Source organism: Camarhynchus parvulus, chromosome 2, assembly GCF_901933205.1.
Source record: "Camarhynchus parvulus chromosome 2, STF_HiC, whole genome shotgun sequence".
NCBI classification, from domain to species: domain Eukaryota; kingdom Metazoa; phylum Chordata; class Aves; order Passeriformes; family Thraupidae; genus Camarhynchus; species Camarhynchus parvulus.
Window position 1 is genome coordinate 31,716,383 of NC_044572.1, and position 8,583 is coordinate 31,724,965.

The window sequence follows — 8,583 nt, forward strand, 5'->3', positions numbered from 1 at the left end:
TTCCTCAGCCCAGTCCCAGTGAGAACCTTCATATGTAACCTAAAAAACTCCGGAACACAGTATGTTTAACCTAAGGGAAAGAGAAGACCACACATTGTCTCATCCATCCTGCAGCAAGGTCTTGTCTGGCTGTGGGGGAATCAATTTTGTCAATGATTTATCCTGAGCAGATTTTGGCTGAAAGGGTTTGTGAGTTGTCCTACTGCTTGTCTACCTTTCCAAGTACAATTAATTGAATTCAGTACTTTGTAACACTGCTTGTACAGCGAGCTTAATGACATTGGAAACACTTAGGTCTCCATTTTCCTAGGAAAATTATTTTAAGGTGCTTCCATTTAGAAAGTTTTGGGTAGGCATGGGAAAGTATCTCTTATGGAACCGCACTTTAACCAATGTAACTGATAAACTCACCAGTTTCAGAAGTCCAGAATGGCACTATCCTCAGAACTCAAACTTACTCTTTGCACATTTTCTTCCTCTGAAAATAATGGAAATGTTATACATTTCCTTGCATCTCACTCTTTCTAAAATAGGAAAAATAGCTTGTAAGACTGTTTCTAATTTTCCACTACCCTCTCACACATCTGTTTCTGTAGCTTTGTCAGGTTATCACCAGCTGACATATACTGAATTATTCAAATTTCATTATTGAGTTTTCATCCTGGACAGCAGTGTATGTGGAACATCCATGACTCCAAAGGGCCACATTGCCAAAGTTGCTTCTAATCAGCAGCAAATGCTAAAATTTTTGAGGCTACAAAAAGAAAATGTTGCTTTAAGTTTAGTTCTAAGAAGTTTTGCCTGGAAACTGCTTTAATCTGTTTTCATATACACAAATAACAAATGTGGATGTTTATACAGGGGTGTGTATATATATGTACATACATATACAATATAGATATATATTATATGTATTATATAGTATGTACTTTTTAATATGTATATAAATATTTAAAATGCTGTCTGCTTCTCCTCAGCTGCTGAGGAGGCCACTTTGGAGAACTGTTTGTATACAATTTGCTAAAAACAGCCAAGAGATTTTTCAAGCGCCCTTTCTAGACTTGTTGTTTTTCATTGTCCAAAGGTAAAAAGCTCATTTATGAGGGAAAAAAAAAAAATTATCATGTTAGGTGTGAACAGGCCATTTGTGGAGCCAGGATAAGCTGGGAAAAGTGCCCCTTTCACCCCTGGCAGTGGGTTGAAGCCTGCCTTTCGGCAGTGAGCGAGAGGAGCGGGCTGGTGTCTCCCTGGTCCCGAAGAAACAGAATTTCATATGTCAAAGAGCCACACTCAGATGAAGGCAATTGGAAGTAACTGCTCAGAAGAAGATGCCCAAGAGTAAGTTGCCATGGAGATGGAAAGGCTAAACACCACTGTGCTCCTGACCTCCAAAGAGGTTGATTTCTCCACATGACAGCTGAGGTCGTGGGGGCATGGTGGGAAGCTCATCCTGCTGGCTCCAGCTCTGCCTCTAGCCTATGGATAAGTAAAGAATTACTGCTTTACTACTTTAGGTAGTCCATTAACCTTCACAAGCCTGAACTTTCATTCAAATAATTGCAAAATAAGTATAGGTGGTGAAACCTGAACAGAATCACTGCTATTTGTATGCCCTTTGGAAAGTTTAGGCACCCAACTCTTAGTGTGGATCCACTGGCATTTTAATCAGTGAGAATTCTTTCTTAGTTTCTTGCTGTAATTGGAAAAAGTAAAGTCCAGAATTACCAGCAAAACCAGAAAATCATTCAGTGACTAGCAGCCAAATGAATGGATGGTCCTTCATCAGCAGTGGGGCTTTGTATTCACTGGGGAGATTACCTTCTCTTTTTAACTTCTTGCTTTATGATGAGCTCTTTTAGCTACAAATTCATTCCACAGGGTCCATTAGAATAACCCACTGTGTGTCAGCTTTGATAGACCTCACCCAGGAACAGCCATAAAGACAGAAGGGCGGCAAGCTCCTGCTTCATACCCCAGTAACCCACAGCCTCCCTCTGTGCACATGACTCCCACAGATGCAGTAAAACCTGATTTAAGTGCCAGCAGAGAGAGACTGGTAAGTACAGATTGTCTGACAGAATTGATCTTCCACTCGAGGTAAATAACAGGGCTTTTTTCAAAACCTCAGCACTACTTCAAAGTGGCATCTTAAGATACAGCTTATTGTGGGTGAGGTTAGTGGTGCAAGTTCAGGCACAGGTAAATGGCTGGTTGCAGAACCAAAATGACTTCAGAAATAAGTGCTTACTGGTGTTATTTTGAGCAGTAGCTTGTTGTAGACTGTTCTAAATGCCAGAAGCTGTTAAATGTTATTGTGATTTTGTGAAGTGGACCCTGCATTAGGAAGAAATAGCTTTTGTGAAAAGTACCATTTAGAGCTAGAAATATTTTTCAGCAAAAACAACTTCAAGCCTCTTTTAAATTGCAGGCAGCTTTATGACAATAAGTTCAGAGAAATTCTTTGAATTCAGTGAAGTTCTTACAGCACAGGAGATGGGGAGGTCTAGAAAAATAAATTTGACAGCTACAGCTTTTATTCTTATTTTATTTATTACTTTTTATTTTATTTAGCCCACCGGGCGTATATCTCACCCAAGTCCTGTCTACATAAATCTTGATCTGCTCCAAAGTCCCAAGTCTTATCTTAAATATCCTGACAGAGTTAGGGTCTTCCTGCTCTATAGGAACAGTGCAGTTAACAGTACTTGGCTCAATACTGAGCTGATTAAGACCTTAATTTTTAATCCTGTTAAAATTATCACCACTGTCTATCTCACTGAGGCCAAAGCAGCAGTACAAAACCCCATGCAACACTCCTGCACTTGGAGAGATGCAGTGAAGTAACAAAATGGCATAAGAATCCTTGCTTGGCTGCTGAGGTGATGCAGACTTGCAGTACTTAAAATACACTCACCTGAGTAGTGACAGACCTTAAAATACATGCAAAGCATCCTCATGAAGTAAGAAGCAACCCCACAGAAAATGGAAGTGTCCAGAAATTATGCAAATAGTAACTATGGGGGGAATCCTTTAGTAACCCTGTTGCCTTGTATCAGAACATGCAGCTGTCATGTCTAAAAAACTTCAAATAAATTCCTGAAACTTTGTAGCTACAGAAGAATGTTTCCTGGTGTCAGCATTACCACTAAAGTTATTGATTCTTTTCCTACAGCTTGGAGGGGAACTTGGCACCATGTTTCTGGGCCTCTCCAAATCTGGATTATGATTGATACCATGAATACATAGATGAAATACTTCCATCTGAAAGCCCTGTACTGTATGGACTGCACCCCAATGCTGAGATGGGATTCTTGTCAACATCAGATAATCTCTTCAAAACTCCTTTGGAAAAGCAAGCCATATCTCCATGGGAGAGGGACCAGGACAGTCTACAGTGAAAGAGGTGAAGTTCTTCATCCAATGTGTTGTCAGTTCTTTTAATGACAGGTGGAATACACATCTTGCTGTGTTATTTCAGCAATAGACTTAATTTTGGGGGCTGGAAGATTGGCGGGGGGAGGGGGGAGAACGCATCAAATTAGAAAAGGTCAAATGAGTGTTAATAGTTGTGACAATGCATCAGCCTGGCCAAGAGGTAATGCACTAGGAAGACATTTGGACCAATTTCTTTTTCACATTGAATTTATTTGGGGTGCGAAACAAGGTATGGATCTATGCCACTTTTTTTTGTTTGTTTTATTTTGTATACTTTTTATAAACAAGTACAGCAAAAATAACTTACTAGAAAAAAGGCATGGTTGGTTGAATTGGTGAGTCTAGTCTTGACCTCTGTCTTTTGTTCCCATCTCCTGCATGATAAAACTCCTTAGGGTAGCTTTCCTATGCCTTCCCACTTGTGCCAAGCATAGGAAGTCCCTCCTAGCCTGCACTCCTGACTTTTTCTGCTGCATTCACAGCCCAGCCTAGCAGTGGTGTGCAGGATTTCCATGCCAGGAAGAGCAGCCTAAGCACATGTTCTCTCACTGCTTCCCTTCCTGGAAACTTGTTCTGAGCAGGAGCCTTGTGTCTGTTCCAAGACTTCCCTTGCAAGCAGTAAAGGAAGAGGAGGTTTTCAGGCAGTTTTAGTTTTTGGGTAGTCTGAAGAGGTGAGTCCTGGCCAAGGAGGGTGTCTCACCATCTCTTAGCCTCAGCACCTCACCACAGAACCTGGAGTCTAGCAGAACAATAACATTCATACTGATAAACTATCAGATGCTGGGTTAAAAGGACCAACCCTAATACCAGGATAAGCTTTGTCACTTCATATGGAGTTGGATGGGACATTGCAGTTCTGTTCATAGTCAAGATATGTCAGACACACAGATACATTAGTATAGCCAAACTCCTTCCAGAAAAATTTAAAAGGATGGGTTTTAAGCATGGAACATCACTGGTGTTTAAGAGATTAAATTAATAAAGGAGCAGGGAAGTAAAATGTAATCACAAATCTTAGCTAGTTCTGTTTTCAGATTTTGCCATCTTCTGCATCCTCCTTTCTGAGTGTAGGTCTGAGAAGCTATGTCCAGATGCCCCCAAGCCTGGCACATGATGAGACTGAGCCTTCAGTTCCTTATCCTTACCAGAGTTAATTAAGGTCCCCTATGACTGCCACTCTGGTTCTGCATTTCTCCATCCCTTTCTTTATTTCCTCCCTTTCCTCTGAGCACTCTTTTTTTAAAATCTTTTTTTTTCCTCTTATCACTATCAGATCATGGAGGTTTTGCAGGAGGAAATGTGACAGCTCTGCATGCAAGTAGCCAAACACTGCTTCATCTCCTGGTGGGAGCTTGTGCTTTTTATGCTCAGTCCCCCTCCACTTCAGGGAGTCTGGACCATAACATATGGCATTCATCATTAAGTCTGCCAAAGCTAGGGCTGAAACAGAGGCTGAGCTGCATTAATGCTGTGATTTCAATTCCTGCTTATTAGCACTGTTATGAATTGTTCTTCATTTATGTTCTGTCTCAGTTCCAGAGCAAGCCTGCGGCGAGAGAGGCTCCTTCTGGGGGTGAGGCATGTCTGTGCCTGTGCTGTGTTTTGCCTAATGCCAGAGACAGCAAGGACTGTGGGTGGTGGAGGGGGTGATGGAAGCTATTAGGTACTAGAGAAATACAAACTACTGACTGAAAAATCAAGGCACACTTGACTGAAAATCAAGACAATTCCAGGGTGTATCCTAGTAACAGCAGTCATCCCAAGTCCAGGACAACGCATTAGTAGGCTTCAAGGGTCAACGTTACCTGAAAATGTAAAGCTAAATAGAAGCTGCTAAGTGTTAATTGGTTTGCAGTCATTCCTTTCAATACTGTTGCCAAGAAGACAGCAAAGGTGATGGAGGGAGCATCTCTGTTTTTTATCTAAGAAAATGAGATATTTGTGCTCTTCTGAAGAAATCAGACACTTGAAAGTAGAAGAGTCAGAAAGAGTTGATTTGCTGGGACTTCTATTGCATCTGTTGTATTGTCCTGAAGAGGTTAAGAATGTCCTGGGTGATATTCTGGAAATGTTTTCTGAGAAACTTAACATAGCAGAAATCATGCAGGAAGACTATTGCCTGGAGACCCTATGCTCTTGTTTGCCTCAAAGAATAAGGTGATGAACCTTTCCCTTTCAGAGATGCATAGGTCTTCTAAACAGCTGGACCTCGGTGTGAAGGCAAATTACTTATTTCAGGGATTTTTGTGGCTCTTTTGGAAATGAAAGAATAGTTATTCTTTATGTTTGCCTTTTATTTTTCTCCAAAGGGGGAGCTGATGTTTTCTGCTTACATGGACATGCCACAATATACACAATATACACTTTTCTGTGATGTTGTGCCAGACACATGGACTAAACCAGCATATCCATCCACACACAGCTCTGTCCACTGGTAAGTACCCCACAGTGACAGGGTTTAGCTACTATGCAGCTATTCCAGTGATTTAAGCCCAGCAGCCTTGTTCCATTCTTATTTCTTCCAAATTTCATCCTAATGAAAGTCAGTTTTCTCTTGAAGTGGGTTTTGTAGAAACACCAAACACTTTGCTAAAGCAAAGGCTCTGTTACCTCCCTTTGTCCCAGGTACCAGACGTGCTCAGCATCCTGTGGGATTCCTTTCTGCTAGCCTGCCACCAGCAGTGGTTAGACATGGATGAAACAGGCATTGTTTCTGGAAATTCTTCTGATACCTCATGGCAATGTATGCTGCATTATGCCATTATTCAGAACCTCTGTCAGAATCCCTTATGTTCCTGATTTTTGCACTTTGCTCTGGCTTATTGGAAGTTTAAATATGAATTTTAAATACCAATGAAGATGCTAGCAATTTGCATTTAAGAAGGCATCAGCTCTTAGCAAATCCTGGCAGCTTCTCATGGTAATGTTCAGGTTTCTCCCCAAGACAGCAAATTTAACAGGACTGAGCATACTCACATTCTCTGCTGCCAGCAACCCATCCCATACTGATCACCTTCTACAACAGATTTCAGACATACTTACATGAGGGAAACAACAAATTCCACTGAAACAATCACCTTAGACTTACATAAGCTTACATTTCTGGTGACTTCAGCAATGTACTTTAGACAAAAGGACTCTACACTTGAAATCTGTAGTTTTTTTTGTCTAAAAAGGCAGTTCACACATAGTTAAGGCAGGAGCTACTGATGCTTCTCTTTTAGCATTGCTGATTTTCTCATGAGGTGCCAAGAACTTGACATCTGGACACAGGACTTAGTGCTGCCAGCCGTGGTGAGGTTTTCTGGCTTGTCCCATCCTCTGCTTTCTGACAGGTCAGCAGTGATGGGTGTAGGGCACTAAGCAAATGGTTTCAATATCAGACATTTCATCTACTGGTGTTAGCTGTGTTTGTGATGCTGCTTGGAGAGCTAATCACAGCTTAAATAAAAAGATTAAAATCACCTTAACATTAAAATAATCCTTTCCTGAAAGCAAGGGGAACAATCCAAACTTGTCTTCAGGCTACTCAGAAGTGTGAGGACAAAGCAGCTAAGGAAATAAGAGCTTGATTGTATAGTTAAAAAGAGGTTTAAGAGTGCAAGTTTTTCTACCATTGTTATTTAACTAATTCCGTGCATATATCATGGTACCAATCTGTTTTCTTCTATAAAAGAATTATGAGGCTAAGGAGAAAAATAAATCAAGCCTCCCAATCTTCTTTGTGTAGTTGTTGCCTCAGTAGGGGATGGAAAACTTTCACCAGTGTAGTGAATAAAGCAGTACATCTCATTTCTTGTCACAATCACAGAACATTAGCTCAGTCTGTTAGAGCATGGTGCTAGTAACACCAAGGTTTGTGGGTTCAAACTCCACACGGATCATTCATTTAGGAGTTGGACTTGATGACTCTTGTTGGTCCCTTCCCTCAGAATATTCTGTGAATTTGCGAATGTATGTTTGCATTTATTCTGAACACCACAGGAGTGCTTGGTAACAGTGTAACTCAAATTCTGCATGGTCACCAATGGCACTGAGCTAAATGCTTCACTTGGCTAGCAGAAATGTGGCCAGGAGCTCCTCACAGGACACTGGCTGGGCTGCCATAATTCTCTGGAGAAGGGCAGACCCCACACAGTCTCAGGCTTGAGCATGATGGCTCAAGAGGTTGACAGTTCTAACATCAAACTTACTGTCTGGATATAGAATTACTGAAAGCACTTTTTTTTTTTTTTTATAAAGCTGTAATGCAGAGCAGGAACAACTGGCCTTTGGATAAGGTGTGCCCAATTGCAGATATAACCAAAAAGACCAAGGAGGAGTGAGACCACCCAGCAAGAGAAGGAGACTATATCTGTATGCCTTCTGTGCAAGGTAAGAAATGAACTTAAATTGCTTGATCTCCTAGTTCAGGGACTCTATTAGGCAGTGAAGTTGCATAAAGAGTTGCACTAAAGCATTGTGACCCTATGACCAGCACCAAGAAGCTTAGGCACGATGCTAGATTGCTGGCACTTGTCACTGTGGCTTTAAATTTCATACCAGCTTGGTGTTCTAATCATTAAATACACTTCCTGCATTTAAATAACTGTTATGTATGTCTGAACAAGGTCTGCATTGTAGTAAAGCAGCAGCTCTAATCCAACTGAGGTTCAGAAGCTTAAAGACTATTCCAGAAACTATAAATTTCACAAAAATGAACTTCTAGACATTTTTTGCAGCTCTCAGAGGTGCAGAATAGGGTTAGTAGTTAGAACATGTTGGCAACCTGGATCAAGTAATCTACACAACTGCAATTAAAAAAAAGAAAACCACAACCTAACCCCCACAAAAAAACATCAACCAACCTACCAACAAAACCCCCAAACCCCCAAACAAACATAAAACCTCACAAAAATTGTCTTTATCCTGTTTTTTTCTTCTACCTTGACTGAAAGTTGCCAATTCTAAATAAACAGTAGAAAGAATTATGAATGTTTTATTTGCTGGGTCATAATGCTTATAAAGCTTTTGGGGAGACATACCAAGAATAAAGGGAAGTACTTGAGAACACCTGTATTGTGGGTCCGTTCCAACTCAGAATACTCAGTGATTCTGTGATTAGCATGAGGTATAATTAGGTGGGCAAAGTGTAAGAATTAAGAGATA